The sequence below is a fragment of the Chiloscyllium punctatum genome, chromosome 14 (assembly GCF_047496795.1).
Source record: "Chiloscyllium punctatum isolate Juve2018m chromosome 14, sChiPun1.3, whole genome shotgun sequence".
NCBI classification, from domain to species: Eukaryota; Metazoa; Chordata; class Chondrichthyes; order Orectolobiformes; family Hemiscylliidae; genus Chiloscyllium; species Chiloscyllium punctatum.
Genome location: NC_092752.1, coordinates 95,229,865 through 95,247,569, shown reverse-complemented (window position 1 = coordinate 95,247,569; position 17,705 = coordinate 95,229,865).

Genomic DNA, 17,705 nt, shown 5'->3' with positions numbered 1-17,705 from the left:
AAATAAGAAATAAGGACGTAGATGATTAAACACGAGGTTAAGCTAGCCAGTGATATAAAGGACAACTGTTAGAGTTTTTTTTAGACATATAAAGGGCAAAAGAGAAGCAGAAGTGGATATTGGGGCACTGGAAAATAACGCTGCAGAGATAGTCGTGTGGAACAAATAATTGATGAGAAACTGAATAACTTTTACGAGAGTGGGCAAAGAAGTGGCAGATGGAGTACAACTTGGGAAAGTGCGAGGTGATGCACATTAGTAGGAAGAATACAGGCATAGACTACTTTGTAAGTGGAGAGAAGAATCAGAAGTCTGAAGAGCAAAGAGAGTTGCGAGTTCCAGTTCAGGATTGTCTCTAGATAAACTTGTAGGTTGAGTCAGCAATTAGGAAGGTGTTGTTTCTGGTGCACAGTGTAATTGAAATCTTATATTCAGCAAAAGAACCGAGTTAACTCTTACAAACAATTGTTGTTTTTTGAACACAATTAATATTAGAACAATAAAACATATTATAACGCAATGATAAACGTTATAAATTATCTTTTGCTTTAAGTTAACATTGGATGATCACAAACCACCCCACTAGAAGTTGACCAGGTTCGACTAGGTGATGTCTTCTTGTTTTGATGATCTTGGAGGTGTCTTCTCTTTCCCTGGTTATTCTCCAGTTACTGCACTGTGTGGGGTTTTGTGTTGATTTTATCCTTCCATGTCTTCACGCCATTTTGGGAAGGTAAGGAGAATCTGTCAATGGAATGATCAGGTTCATTTACCCTGATCAATCAGTCCCAACCATGGGTTGGGTCAAGGGCAACATTCCATGGTCCGATTCAGGTCCAACTTCAGGTCAGTATTACAGGATCTGTAGTTTCAGGTTTGTTGAAAACCGTCTGTGGGTATCTGCAGCCTGTCTGGATTCTGCAGCATGTGGATTAGCACAGAGACTTTAGTCAAAGCTGGGGTCCATTTCACAGCATGCTTTAATAATTGTTCATTTTTGTAACTCCATGGTAAATTCATTATTGCCCATCGTAAGATTATTCTTTCAGGTGGCCCGCCCGGTCAAAAGGGCCTTCAGCCTGAGAGTGGTGAATCTATAGTAAGGATGGCAGTTTGCTTACCTAAAGGACATTAGTGAACCAGGTGGGTTTTTCTTGGCAATCGATTCATAACCACTATCAGTCTCTTAATTCCAGATTTGAATTCAAGCTCCCCTACTTCCTGTGGCAGGATTTGGACCCAGGTCACCAGAACATTATCTGGGTTTATCACATAAGAATTCAGTTATAAAACCACGAGGCCACTGACTTGCCGAATCCTCCATAGTGTGACTAACATGTGCAGTATGATATGCACTAGGATTTCCCTTCATGTTATCCTTGACTTGCTTATCAAGATATGGATTTTTTTTCCATAATGCAACCCCTGTTCGGTCTTCAGTATCTCCCTAATTATTTGCTAAAACTTCTTCATCTGCCTGCCTTTGACTATTCTTTTCTCCCACCTCCCCCCCCCCCCCCCCCGGCCGCCACCACCACCCCCATCCATGCAGGCCAAATCCTTCCTTAGGCCAGTATAATTACCATTGCCTAACACTAAAACTCCCATATATGACTCAGTCTTCACTCTTTCAATATGAATGTGAAACTCCAGCATGTTGTGTTTACTCCGTCCAAGGCAAAGCTCATCCACTAATCCTTCCTTGTTACATAATATCAAATCTAAATTAACACATTCTCTGTTTGGTTCCATGCCATCCTGCTCTCAGAAATAATCTCTCAAACACTCCATGAATTTTTATTCGAGGATATCACTCTCAAGTTGATTAATTGAGTCAATTTGCATGTTCAAACCACCCATAGTTAAAATTGTGTCCTAGTTACAAGACCTTACTATATTCTACCTCAGAAGTACTTTGGGGGGACATTGGCTGAAAATTTCTCTTCCCAAGATGTTTCTTCTCTTGCTTTTTATTTGCACTGAGACAGATTTCAATTATTTTTTGGCACAAAACACTTTGAAAAGGTCTGAGTTCCCACTCGCACGAACAAATGTTCATTTTCTTTACACGAACCACATTTCACAGTAAACATTGAGGAATTAATAGGGCTAAAAGTGGTCATGCGATATCTTTAGCAAACAGGGTTGAGGAAAATCCCAAAGACTACATTTCATATATAAGCAACAAGAGGGTAACTCGAGAACTGTTTGACCCACACAGGACAAAGGAAGAAAGTTATGCATGGAGTCAGAGAAAATTGGTGAGATTCTTAGCGAGTACTTTGCATCTGTATTCACCAAGGAGAGGGACATGATGGATGTTGAGGTTAGGGATAGAGCTTTGCGTACTCTGGGTCAAGTCTACAAAAAGAGGGAGCAAGTTTTGGATATTCTAAAAGGTAGAAATGTAGACAAGCTCCCAGGTCTGGATGAGATCTACCACAGGTTACTGAGGGGTGTGAGTGAGGAAATAACTGGGGCTTTAACAATTATCTTTGCAGGATCCTTGCATATGGATGAGGTCCCAGAGGACTGGAGCATTGCGAATGCTGTCTCCTTGTTTAAGAAGGATAGCGGGAATAATCCAGGTAATTATAGACCGGCGAGCCTCAGATCAGTGGTAGGGAAGCTTCTGGAGAAGATACTAAGGGACTTGAGAAAAGTGATTTATTAGGCTCCACAGGGTAGGCTGATTGGGAAGGTGATGCCGCATGGGGTACAGGGTGTTTTATCGAGATGGATACAGAACTGGCTGGCCAACAGGAGCAGAGAGTAGTAATGGAAGGGGATTTCTCAAAATCGAGACCTGTGACCAGTGGTATGCAACAGCGATCTGTGCTGGGACCAATGTTGTTTGTGATATATGTCAATGATTTGGAGGAAGGTATCGGCTGCCTGATCAGCAAGTTTACAGATGACACCAAGATTGGTGGAGTAGCAGATAGTGAAGGGGCATGTCAGAGAATGCAGCAGAATATAGATAGATTGGAGAGATGGGCACAGAAATGGCAGATGGAGTTCAGACTATGCAAATGCGAGGTTATGCATTTTGGAAGATCCAGTTCAAGAGCAACAATACAGTAAACGGAAAAGTCTTGGGGAAAATTGACATACAGTGAGACCTGGGTCCGTTGTTTGTTTCCTGAAGGTGGCAACACAGGTCAGTAAACTGGTCAAGGCAACATAACGCATGCTTTCCTTCATTGGATCAGCTGTTGAGTCCAAACATTGGCAAGTCATGTTACAGTTGCATAGGACTTTGGTTTCACCGCATTTGATATTCTGCAGATATTTCTGGTCACCACGTTAACAAAAGGATGTGGATGCTTTGAATAGAGTGCAGAGGAGGTTCACATGGATGTTGCCTGGTATGGAGGGTGCTGGTTATGAAGAAAGATTGAGCAGATTAGGATTATTTTAATTATGAAGACAAAGGTCGAGGGGGAGCTGATTGAGATCTACAAATTCAAGAGAGAGATAGATTGGGTGGATAGTAAGAAGCTATTTCCCCAGATTTTGGAATTCAATTACTATGCGTCATGAGTTCAAAGTGATAGGGGAAGGGTTTAGGGTAGATATATGTGGGAAGTTCTTTACACATATGGTGGTGGCAGCCTGGAACGTGTTACGAGCAGAGGAGATCGGGGCAGGTACAATAGCGTATTCTAAGATGTATCTGACAGATACATGAATGGGCATGTTTGGGCATGAATGGGCAAGAAAATCGGTGGCACGTTTAGAAAATAGGAGGATCTGGATCAGCACAGGCTAGGAGGGCCAAAGGGTCTGTTCCTGTGCTGGAATGTTCTGTGTTCTTTATCATTCATTCTAAAAATAGCAAGATTTCAACTATTGTATGCTACAATTTAATGATATAAACCATTTATTTGACAGTACATATCAAATTATTGTCATTTCTAAATTACAGTCACAGAGTCAAAGAGATGTACAGCATGGAAACAGTTCCTTTGGTCCAACCCATCCATGCCGACCAGATAACACAAACCAATCTAGTCCCACGTGCCAGCACTCAGCCCATATCCCTCGAAATCATTTCAATTCGTATACCTATCCAGACACCATCTAAATGCAGCAATTTTACTAACTTCCACCACTTCCTCTGACATCTCATTCCATACACAAACATACCTCTGTGTGAAAAGGTTGCACCTTGCATCTCTTTTATATTTTTCCTTCTCAACCTAAACCTATGCCCTCTAGTTCTGGACTCCCCCACACCAGGGAAAAGACCTTGTCTATCTCCCCAATCATGGCCTCATGATTTTATAAACCTCTTTATGTTCAACCCTCAATCTCCAACGTTCCACAGAAAATAGCCATAGCCCATTCAACCACCAGCTATAGCTCAAACCCTCCAATCTTGGCAACATCCTTGTAAATCTTCTTGGAACACTTTCAAGATTCACAACATCCTACCGATATGAAGGGGAACAGAATTGCACGCAATATTCCAAAAGTCGCCTAACCAATGTCCTGTACAGCTGCAACATGACCTCACAACTCCTGTACTCAATGCTCTGATCAATTAAGGAAAGCATATCAAATGCCTTTTTTACGAACCTACCTACCTGTTCCTCTACTTTCAAGAAACAATCAACCTGCACTCCAAGGGCTCTTTGTTCGGCAACACTCCATTGGATATCACCATTAAGAGTATTAGTCCTGCTGAGATTTGCTTTCCCAAAATGCAGCATCTCACATTTATCTAAATTAAACTCCATCTGCCACTCCTCAGCCCATTGGCCCATATGATCAAGATCCTCTTGTAATCTGAGGTAATCTTCACTGTCCAGTACACCTCCAATTTTGGTGTCATCAGCAAATTTACTAACTATACCTCTTATACTCACATGCAAATCATTTATATAAATGACAAAAAAATAGTGGACCCAGCACCGATCCTTGTGACACTCCACTGGTCACATGCCTCCAATCTGAAAAACAACACTCCACCACCATCCTCTGTCTTCTACCTTTAGCTAGTTCTGTATCCAACTGGCTGGTTCTCCCTGTACTCCAATGAAATCTAACGTTGCTAAACAGTCTCCCAAGTGGAACCTTATGGAATGCCTTACTGAAGTCCACATTGATCACGTCCACTGCTCTGCTCTCATCAATCCTCTTTGTTACTTCTGCAAAAAATTCAGTCAAGTTAGTGAGACATCATTTTCCAAACACAAAGCCATGTTGACTATCCCTAATCAATCTTTGCCTTTCCAAATACATGTTCATCCTGTGCCTCAGGATCCCCTGCAACAACATGCCCTCCACTGACGTCAGTCTCAGTGGTCTATAGTTCCCTGGCTTGTCCTTACCACTTTTCTTAAGCAGTAGCACCACGTTCGCCAACCTCCAGTCTTCTGGCACCTCACTGTGGCTATCAATGGTACAAGTATCTGAGCAAGAGGCCCAGCAATCAGTTCTCTAGCTTCCCACAGAGTTCTTGGCTACACCTGATCGATCGGGTACTTGGGATTTATTCACTTTTATGCATTTCAAGACATCAGTACTTCCTCCTCTGTAATATGAACATTTTTAAAGATGTTACCATCTATTTCTCTGTATATCTACATCGCCCATGTCCTTCTCCTGAGTAAACACTGATACAAAATACTCACTAGTATCACCCCTAACCCCTGCAGCTCCACACAAAGGCTGTCTTGCTGAACTTTGAGAGCTCTATTCTCTCCCTATTTACCCTTTTGTCCTCATTGTATTTGTAAAGTCCTTTTGGATTCTCCCTAAATCTATTTGCCAAAACTATCTCATGTCCCTTTTTGATTTCCTGACTTCCCACTCTAGCATCCTCCTCTTGCTTTTATACTCTTCTAAGCATTCACTCGACCTATCCTGCCTGTACCTGTCATATGCTTCCTCTTTTTTTTCTGAACCAGACCCTCAATTTCATTAGTCATTCAGCATACACTATACCTACCAGCCTTTCCTTTCATCCTAACAGGAATATATTGTCTCTGGAATCTCGTTATCTCCTTTCTGAAGGCTTTCCATTTTCCAGCCATACCTTTCCCTGCGAACATCTGCTGCCATCGGCTTTTGAAAGTTATTGTCTAATACCATCAAAATTGGCATTTCTCCACTTTCGAACATGAACATTTACATCTAGTCTATCATTTTCCATCATTACTTTAAAACTAATAGAATTGTTGGTAAATATGTGAAGCTCACATATTTCAGGTTGGAAATTAAATCGATTGATTATATTTAAATGTGTAAGAGTTGTAAGTCTATTTGATTTTTCAATCATTTGTTCAATCTGAATATGTAATCAGTTAGAGGTAAGCCACTTTGTAAATGATAGATGGTATGTATTTGAATACTGTGATTCAATGTGTAATTGTGATCACCAAAATAGCCAGACATGTTCGTTTTCAATACAAAACAAAATGTGATTCCTTACATTTGTATGATAAAAGGTTTTTCGTCTTTATATTTTAATTCCATCAATACAGCATCAACTTAATTGTTTTCAGAGATAATGCAGTTATTGTTCAGTTGAAAAATTGTAGCTCATATCTTATTATTGCCCAATTCACAAACATTGCAAACTCCTGATCATTGTTCAGATCAGTAAACCCATTACTTTGCATCATGACCGACATTAAAATTGGATTCCAAAAGGCCTGAATTCGGGTACAGTGCTACTGGACCTCACAGCTGCCTGTGGTACTGACTGAGACACTGGCCTGCCTCCTGAATCTGTCCAGACAGTTTCCAACCTGGGTCAGGGCAGTCATTCAAACATTCTCTGATGGAGATTCATTTGGGATCCGCTTTGAGCAGAAGGAAACTAGCCAACAGGTTATCACTGCTCTCAGTGTAGGTAAAAATGCTGTCTAAACTAGATACAAATGACTGACTTGGAGTCATGCCTTATAAATTCATCATCATTCAGAGCCTGGCCCATGGAGCAGATGTATGGACATGGAAAGTCATAATCACATCGCCCACGTTACTTATGGTGATGACATGTGGTATTACCTCCAGATTCCATACATCTGCCCCTGGACCAGACACTGGGTGAAAACGTTCACAATTGACAGTCTATTGCAGCATCTTGTATCTCACAGTGAACCCTCTGAATCTATATCCACTAAAGGTACCTTCACATTAACCAGAATCAAAATAACATTGTACATGCCTATGGATGCTCAGATAGTAATTATAGGTCATCCAACAGAATATATCTGAAGACACCAGGAGCAAATGGCAAGCCAAGAATTGTTTTAATAAATGAATTGATGGGTTTTATCTGGTCTTGGAAACCTCAAATATTGTGCTGACATTCAGGCGAATGTAACAAAGCACATCAAAACTGGAAGTCTTGGTCTAACGCCCCACCCCAGATTCCTGACCTCACACACCTCACTCCCTCACCGCCTCACTTCCTCCCACATTCACCAACCGACGAGAATCCACAAACTGAGTGAAACTTGGAACATAGAACAGTACAGCACAGTGCAGGCATTTCAGCTCTCAATGTTTTGGCAGCCTTTTATCCTACTCTAAGATTAGACTAACCTACATAACCTTCAATGTACTAACTTCCATGTGCCTATCCAAGAGTCTTCTTAAATATCTCTAATGTATCTGACTCTACTATCACCACTGGTGGTGCATTCCGTCCCCACCACTTTCTGTGTAAAGAACCTATCTCTGACAGCTCCCAAAACCTTTCTCCAATCACCTTAAAATTATGCCCCTTGTTGATAGCCACTTCTGCCATGGGAAAAGACTTTGGCTATCCAATCCATCTATGTCTCTCAACATCTTGTACACCTTTATCAAGTCACCTCTCATCCTTCTTCGCTCCAGGGAGAAAAGCCCCAGCTCCCTCAAACTTTCTCCCTAAGACGTGTCCTCCAGTCCTTGCAGCATCCTGGCAAATCTCCTCTACACACTGTCTGAGGCTTCCACATGTATCCTATACGGAGGCAAGCAGAACTGAACACAATACTCCTCGTGTGGTTGAACCTCAGCTTTATTGACCTAAGCATTAACCCTGCCGCTCTTAAACACAAACCCACAAAATGAAGGCCAGCACACCATGCAACTCCTTAACAAACTTATCAACGTCGGTGGCAACACTGAGGAAACTATGGACATGGACCCCAAGATCCCTCTGTTGCTCCACACTGCCAAGAATTATGCCTTTAAAGCTGTATCCTGTATGCAAATGCAACCTTTCCAAATTAAATCAATTCACACTTTTAACGGTTAAACTCTATCTGCCACTTATCAGCCACTACAACAACCCACCATACTATTCAGAACTCCATCAACCTTCATGTCATCGGCAAACCTTCTAACCCACCATTCCACTTCCTCATCAAAGTCATTTATAAAAATCACAAAGAGCACAGGCCCAGAACCGATCCCTGTGGAACGCTACTGCTCACTGAGCTCCAGGCTGAATACTTTCCATCTGCTACCACCCTCTGTCTTCTGTGGGCCAGCCATGCCCGTATCCAGAGAGCCACATTTCCCTGCATCCCATGCCTCCTTACCTTCTGAATGAACCCACAACGGGGAACCTTATCAAACACCTTCTAAAATTCGTGTTCACCACATCTACTGGTCTATCTGCATCATTTTTTTTTCACATCTTCAAAGAATTCAGTAAGGTTTGTGAGGCATGACCTGCTCTTCAAAAAGCCATGCTGACTACCCCTGATCATACTATGGTTTTTTTAAAGTAATTGTAAATCCTGTCTCACTGAATCGTCTCCAATACTTTGCCCTCCCTTGGTGTAAGACTGTCTTTTCTATCATTCCCAGGGTTATCCCTATTCCCTTCCCTGAACAAGGGAATAACATCTGTCACCCCCCCCCACTCCAAACATCTGGCACTACTCCAGTGAACAGTGAAGATGCATATATTATTACCAAAGTCACACCAATCTCTTCCATCACCTCCTGGAGTAACATTGTGTATACCCCATCTGGCCCAGGGGATTTATCCAGCCTTATGTTTGTACTTCAATCAGTCTGTATTTCCCCTCAACCAGTCTACACCCTGTACAAACAATTGATTGACTGCTTTCCTTTTCAGTGCTATATACAGTGCTGCCTTGCTGAGCAAGTATGGTTCCCAACGTCTTGCGAATCACGGAATCAAAGAAAAAGGATGCACCAATCCCTTTCTGATAAAGAGCTCATGCCCGAACTATCGACTGTCCTGCCCCTGGGATGCTGCCTGATCTGCTGTGCATTTCCAGCTCCACACTTTTTGACCCTGATCGCCATCAACTGCAGTCCTCAGTTTCTCCATTACTGAGGGCTGTCCCCTCTGCACACTGAGGTGGGGGGGGGGGGTGGGGGAATTAACCATCAGATACTCATTGTATGTGGAGCTGACTGCTCAGTTCTGGAAAGTTGCAGTTGCTGAATATATTTTTTTTAAAAAAAGAAATTACAATTCAACAAATATTCATTAAGTCCCAGAGTTACAATTTTGGTTCATGGATTGGGCAGCCTGATAACAAATAGAGAATGATTGAGGAATTCCGATACATAGAGTATTCCAGGTGTAATATTCCAGCTTACATTAATGCTGGGAGCATTATCAGACAGACTGTTGTGACAATGGCATGAGTCGACACGTGGAGGTGGAATATTTTTGCCATCACAGAGACGTTTTTGAGGGAGGTCAGGGCTAACAACTCAGTATTCTGTTGTATTCGAACTATAGGCAGGACAGGAGAGGATATTAAAGAGGAGCTGGTGTTGCATTATTAATTAAAGAACAGTTACTGCAGCAAGGAGGGACGATATCTTGGATGTGTCTTCAAATGAGGCATTATGGGTCAAGGTGATGTTTCAAAAAATGACAGGCACACTGCCGGGGATATTTTATACAGCCCCAGAAAGATGAAAATGCAGGAGCAAATATATAACCAATTCACTGAGGTGTGAAGGAAACCAGACTGGAGATGTTACAGAGATAGGAAAACAAAGCTGGAGATGTTACAGGGAGAGAGGAACGCAAGGCTGGAGAGGCTACAGAGAGAGGAAAACAAGGCAGGAGGTGTTACAGAGAGATAGGAAAGCAAGGCTGGAGGTGTTACAGAGAGATAGGAAAGCAAAGCTGGAGATGTTACAGGGAGACAGGAAAGCAATGTTTGAGATGTTACAGGGAGAGTGGAAAACAAGTCTGGTGATATTACAGAGAGATAGGAAAGCAAGGCTGTAGCTGTTACAGAGAGAGCAAAGCAAGGCTGGATATGTTACAGAGAGAGGAAAGCAAGGCTGGAGATGTTACAGAGAGAGGAAAACAAGGAAGGAGATGTTACAGAGATCGGAAAGCAAGGCTGGAGATGTTACAGACAGAGGAAAGCAATGCTGGAGATGTTACAGAGATAGGAAAGCAAGGCTGGAGACGTTACAAGGACAGAGGAAAGCAAGGCTGGAGATGTTAGAGAGGAAAGCAAGGCTGGAGATGTCATAGATAGAGAGGGAAGGAAGGCTGGAGATGTTACAGCGATAGCAAAGCAAGGCTAGAGATGTGACAGTGATAGGAAAGCAAGGCTGGAGATGTAACAGAGAGAGAGGAAAGCAAGGCTGGAGATGTTATAGATCGAGAGGAAAGCAAGGCTGGAGATGTTACAGTGATAGAAAAGCAAAGCTGGAGATGTTACAGAGAGAGGAAAGCAAGGCTGGAGATGTTACAGAGATGCGAAAGCAAGGCTGGAGGTGGTCGAGAGATAGCGTGTCCTGTGCATGCTAGAACATGTTTTTGAGATATTTTATAATTCATTCACAGGATATGGGGAGAGGTTTAGCAGCTGGATATTAGAGAGGTAGGGAGTGGAGCAGGGGCTGGCAGAATTTACAGTGAGAGGTGAGGCTGGAGTATGAGATAAAGATTGTGGAGATACGGAGGGTTACTGAGATACAAATGGATGTAGCGGCTGGAGGAGATGACAGGGAAAGATACAGAGATACACGTAGATCGTTTAAAAAACGGAATTATGCAATGTCTTAATCGAGAAAATATTGTAGAAATCTGTGGAATAGACAAGGCACTTGGAAGAACTGAAGGAGTGAGACCTGGACTGTCCAATCACAAGAGTCATAGAGTGAGTGTCATACAGTACAGAAGAGGCCATTCGATTGATAGTGACAAAAGTTAAAAGCACTGCAGACACTGGAAATCCCTCCTTCCTAATGTCTGGGGACGAGGGCGAGATGTGGGAGAGGCATTCAACAGACTCCTCAATAAAAATAATGTGACATAACGAAACCTCATGGTATCAGATCAAACACTGAAATGAAATCTCCTGATGACTCCACTGCCTGAGCTGGTGGATCAGTGTCCCTCGACATTAAACAACACTTGGAGGATGCACTGACAGAGTGAATGAGCTGGGGAATGTATACTGAGTGGGCCATTTCAAACCCCACCACCAAGAGGGGCTCAGCAGCAGCATTGCTGATCGAGATGGTTGGGTCCAACAGGACATAGCTGCTGGACTGGGTCTGCACCGAATCGGGACGGAACGACTGATAGGCAGAAACATACTTGACCTCATCTGCACCAAACTACCGGCTGCAGACACATTGATCGAGGACCATATTGGGAATGATGACAGGGCATACAGTATTTCTACAGAGAAAGTCCCACTTTTACATTGTCAATAGTGTGTGCGCGTGTGTGTGTACACACATGCATGAGCGCACATGTGAGAAATACTATCACCGTGTTAAATGGTAAAGATTTCAAAGAGATCTAGAACACAGCACTGGCCTGTGTGAGGTGATTCTGGTCATTACCAACAGCAGCAGAAATGTACTCTAGCACAATTTTCACTGTCACTGTCTGGCAAATGCTCCACTTTACCCTGACCATCAGGACAGGGGTTAAACCCTTGTTCTATGGGGAACACATGAGGATTGGTCAAGAGCAGCACCAGGTATACCTCACAATGTAGTGGCGTTACCAAACAGGATCACTTTTTTACCAAATAGTGTAAACAGCCAGTGAGAGACAGATCTAACCAACAAATCAGACCTAATTTTTGTAATCCTGTCGCATGGAAAAAAGGGTGAATTGTGTGGTCAATCAAACAACTCACTGGAAGAGTAGGATCCACAAATATCACCCACCTCAACGATGAAAGGGCCCAGTACAACAATAGAAAAGATAAGGCTGAAACATTCACAACAATGTTCAGACCAAAGTGTCGATGGGCTGATCTATGTTAGTCTTCTCCAGATAGCAGTCATCAGCTAAGTCTATTCACTGTGTGTGGTAACTCCAAACGGCTGGAGGGATGGGGAATGCAAAGGCTGTGGGCCTTGAGAACATTTCATTCAAGCTGTTCCTGCTGGGCTACAGCACTCGCAACTACCTGACACTGTGGGAAACTATCAGGGTGTGTCCTGTACACACACAAACCATCAGACAATCAATGACTGCCCCATTGCTCTAATTCCCAACATTAATAAATTGATGGAAGATGTCATCTACAGTGGGATCAAGCAGTACTAACTCAGCACCAACCTGCTCGTTGAAGCTCAGTTTGGGGTCTTATTCCCGTGGGCACATCGAAGCCTTGGTTTAACGATGTACAACAAGAGAACACACAGCTGAATTCTCGAGTTGAGGTGACAGTGACTGCACTTAACATCATCATAACTGCATTTGACCAAGTGTCATATCCTGGATTAACAGCAAAATTGGAGCAAATAGGAATCGGCTGTACTGGCTGAAGTTCTACCTGGCACAAAGGAAGGTGGCTGGGGTTGGTGGGGAGCAGCCATCTCAGCTCCGCCGCAGGTCCGCAGGGAGGGGTTTCCGAGTAAACCTGTAGACCAGAAATGGAAAGGCAGGGCACCATACACCAACAGGATGATTGGGTTGTTCTCTTGTTAGATAGGTGCGACTAGCAGCAGTTTAACTGAACAGTCATCATGTCTCAAGCAAGAGAGAGGTTGTGTAAGACAGCCCTTTTCAGGCACCTCATTCAGTGCTGGAACTGAACCCACACTGTTGGCATTAATCTACATTAAAAACTAGCTATCCAACTGATTGAGCTAACCAAGTCCTCGCTCAGCTCCTTGCGGAAGATACTGCAACGTTATTCTGTTCAGATATGTTGTTAGACACCTTTGGAGCAGGTGGAACTAGAAGCAAGCTTCCCAGCTCAGAGAGAGGGAGAGCATCAGTGAGCTGTAAGAGTTCTCTCTGCTCTAAGCCCAATAATTTTCAGTTGCTTCATAAATGACCACCTCTACTCAAGTAAAGTCATAACTGGGGATGTTTTCCAATGATTGAACAATGTTCAACACCATTCGTGATTTACTCAGATACTGGAGCAGTCCTTGTCCAAATGCGACAGGTCCTGGAACTATGCAGGTGCGTGCTTAACAGTGACAAGTACCATTTTGATTACACACATGCCAGACAACGATTACCTCTGACAATAGAAAAGTGTACCATATCATTTAATGTTCAATGCCACCACCATCACTGAACCCCCACCTATCAATATCCCGGGGATTACCGTAAACCAGAATTGGACAGACCATATAATTTCATTACCCAGTCCTGTGAAGGACTTATGCTAAAACGTCGACTCTCCTGTACCTCAGGTGCTGAATGACCTGTTATGCTTTTCCAGTGCCAAACTCTGAATTGTATTAATTCATTGGCTCCAAGAATATGTCAGGGGCAAGAAATCCTACAGGAATGACTCACCTCAAAATTTCGGAAAGCTTGTCTCCCATCAAAAAGACTCATGTTGAATGTGTGTGTGACAAAATACCTCCATTTGCCTGTGTGAGTGCAGCTTCACCCCTCCTCCACTGACACTCAGAAGCAGTAATGTCTGCCATCTACACGGTGCTCTGCAGAAATTTGCCAAGGCTCCTTACAACGTACCTCTGAACCCCCGACCATCAAGAAGGACAAGGGAAGCAGATACATGGGACTACCATGTTCGCGTTCCAACCCAAGCCATTTACCGAGCTGATTGGGAAGCATGTTGCCGTTCTTTCAGTGTCACTGTTTCAACTTCCACCCTAATGGTATTGTAAGTCTACCTACAGCACATGGGCTGCGGAACCGGTCAATGTGACAGCTCACCCCCACCTTCTCTAGGGCAACAAGCGACAGCCAATAAATACTGGCCTTATCATATTCCATGAATAAATTAGCATGAAAAATATTGTCCAGTCCTGCCCAATTCTGGACACTGTACTTTGGGTTTTGTGAGCTCTGGCTGGTTGGGTCCAGGCAGTAACCTATTTGATGTAAACAGCTGAAGGAATATGCTGTTTGAAACAATCAGACAGTCTCTCAGAGGCATGGCCTACATACCGAGCATCACACAGACACTGACACTCACATCACACATTACTGAGCTCTGAGACAGACAGAGGTAATTGAAAATATACTTATAACTGACTGACATGTTTAATTACACAGTGATATTGTTGTCACGAAAATGATTATGAGTGAATATTAGCAGGGGAAAGTGAGGACTGCAGATGCTGGAGATCAGAGTCAAAAAATGTGGTTCTGAAAAAAGCACAGCCATTCAGGCAACATCTGATGAGCAAGAGGGTCGTCTATTAGTTCAAAATATTAATACAAGAGAAAATAATTGTATATCTTCAAAGTCCTTGCACTTAATAATAATTTGGTCTTGGATGTGGGAATGAGATTTATCATTTCAATGCTCCCTACTGTGAGTTATGCACTGTTTTCATCAGAATGTTGTTATAAAAGTGAACGGAATAAATGGGTGGATTTTAGATTACATTACATTACATTGTGGAAATGTAATCTAATCTAAAATCTACCGATTTATTCTGTTCACTTTTATAACAACATTATGTTGAAAACAGTGCACAACTCAGTAAGGAGCATTGAAATTATAAATCTCATTCCCACACCCAAGACCAAATTATTATTAAGTACAAGGAATTTTGTGCTTATTGGACAATATAAAAATTGGTATTATGAAAAGCTATCGAAACTTCAATAAAGACATTTTGCTGTTAACGGTTAGAACAATGCTGCAATCATTTACACAGAGATTTCCAACTCAATTCACACACAAGATCATTGGGCTGGGATGATGCTGACCATCAATGGAGCTGCACAATTCTGTTTGGATACTGACATTGTGGGGCTAACATACACTGGATGTGGTTTATGAGGGATTCAATGTAAGATGCCATGTGCTGCAGGAGCCCATCACCTTTATAACACCTTCATTCAGGATCAGGTCCATAGTGCAAAATTAGTGTTTAGGTGCCATACCAGAAGAGATATACTTGCAGGACATGGCTGTTTACAGGTCATTGTTACAAATGTTGAACTGTGTCTGGATCAGTGCCTTGTGCTAGTCCATTGACCAGTTTTGCCCACTCACATCCCTCCGTTGTTCACGTATGTCTCTAACCTATCTATTGTGAGGGATTATGTCAGTAACTGCCCAGCTCCAGTTTGGAAACTAACTGGACAGATTTTGGAGATTGTCCGTGTTTTGGAGGTCATGGTGCGGGCCAGTAACTCTGTGTCTGAATTCAGGCTTTTCCTCAAAGTCTTTTTCAACAGCTTTGCTGCCTGCAAGATGGTGTGTTCACTGATCTGAACATGAATCGGCTGTTTACTACAGTCACTGAATTGTGTAATAGTTAGCTGTGTGCTCTGGTAATTCAATTATTGTTCACTTCAATGGTTTTCAACTAAAAAAATGATGTTTGGTTTATTTTAAAAGATGAAAGAAACAAAGTGATATTATCTCTTCATTATACAAAACATAAAAGTGACCTGTTGCATATATCCCACAGACTAATCAAGCAACAGTCAGATATTATCTGTAAAGCAGGAGTCTGTGAATAGGACTAATACCAGGCAACATCACCATCCTCTCTGTTAGGGTATGTCACACTGACAGGACAAGCCAGGTAGAGGGGGGCAGCTCCGTGGTATATAGTCAGTATCGTGCTCAGCATTGATGCTGCATCCTGTGGCTGCTAGACTGCTCTGCGGCAGGTTATGGGGAATCAATAAAAGGGAAACATATAATTGACCACATCGTCACCGATCTGCCTGCTGCAGATACACCTCTCCATTTCATATATCGGTAAGAATGGTCACTGCACAGTCCTTATGGGGAACACGGGCTACCTTCACATTTTACAGACTCCCTTCACCATGATATGTAGCCCCCTGGGCTTTAAACTGATTGAGAAACTAATGATGATGCATCCATGAGTTGCAGTGGGCCACAGTCAGGATAAGAATCATACTCTGTACAGCTCATGCAGTCTGCAACCTCACAGCCCAACATAACCCCCACTGTACGATAACCAACACAGCCTGACAAACTTCCCACTGTACAGTAACCATCACGGCCCGACATACCTCCCACTGTACAGTAACCATCACGGCCAGACATACCTCCCATTGTACAGTAACCATCAGGGCCAGACATACCTCCCACTGTACAGTAACCATCACACACCGACATACCTCCCACTGTACAACAACCATCACGGCCAGACATACCCCCCACTGTACAGTAACCATCACACACCGACATACCCCCCACTGTACAGTAACCATCACGCCCCGACATACCCCCCACCGTACAGTAACCATCACACCCCGACATACCCCCCACTGTACAGTAACCATCACGGCCCGACATACCTCCCACTGTACAGTAACCATCACACCCCGACATACCTCCCACTGTACAGTAACCATCACGCCCCGACATACCCCCCACTGTACAGTAACCATCACGGCCCGACATACCTCCCACTATATAGTAACCATCACACACCGACATACCTCCCACTGTACAGTAACCATCACACCCCGACATACCTACCACTGTACAGTAACCATCACGGCCCGACACACCTCCCACTGTACAGTAACCGTCAACAGCGGCACTGTGGCTCAGTGGCTAGCACTGCTGCCTCACAGCGCCGGCCTCATGCGACAGTCTGTATGAACTTTGCACATTCCCCTGTTTCTGTGTGCATTTCCTCCGCGTGCTCCGATTTCCTCCCATAGTCCAACAGTGGATTGGCCATACTAAATTGCCCATAGTGTTAGGTGCTTTAATCAGAGGAAAATGGGTCTGGGTGGGTTACTCTTCGGAGGGTTGGTGTGGACCGGTTGGGCCAAACGTCATGTTTCCACACTGTAGGGAATCTAATCTAACCTCCAAGGTTCAAGTCAGGAAGATGATGGAATAATCACTTGTCTGAATGAGTGCAGCTCTAACAGTACGCTAGTATTGACTTACTAGCAACAGGCAACACAGTTGTCTGGGGAAGATCATGTTCACAACCTTGATTGATTATTTTGAGAAAGTGACAAAATTGATTGATGAGGGCATGGGGCTGAATGTTGGCCGTCTGGACCTTAGCAAGGCCGTTGATGTGATTCCTTATGGCAGGCTCATACGGAAGGGGAAGTGAAATGGTATCCGCAGTCAGTTAGTAAGATGGATAGAGAACTGCTTGGTCATAGAAGACAGAGTAGGGATGGAACAGTGCTTTTGTGACTGGCCGACTTGCAGATTGTGAGGATGATTGCCAGAAAATACAGGTGGCCAGAGAAAACACAGATGTAACTTTATCTGGACAATTGTAACGTGATGCATTTTAGAAGGTCTAATGCCGGAGGGAAGTATATT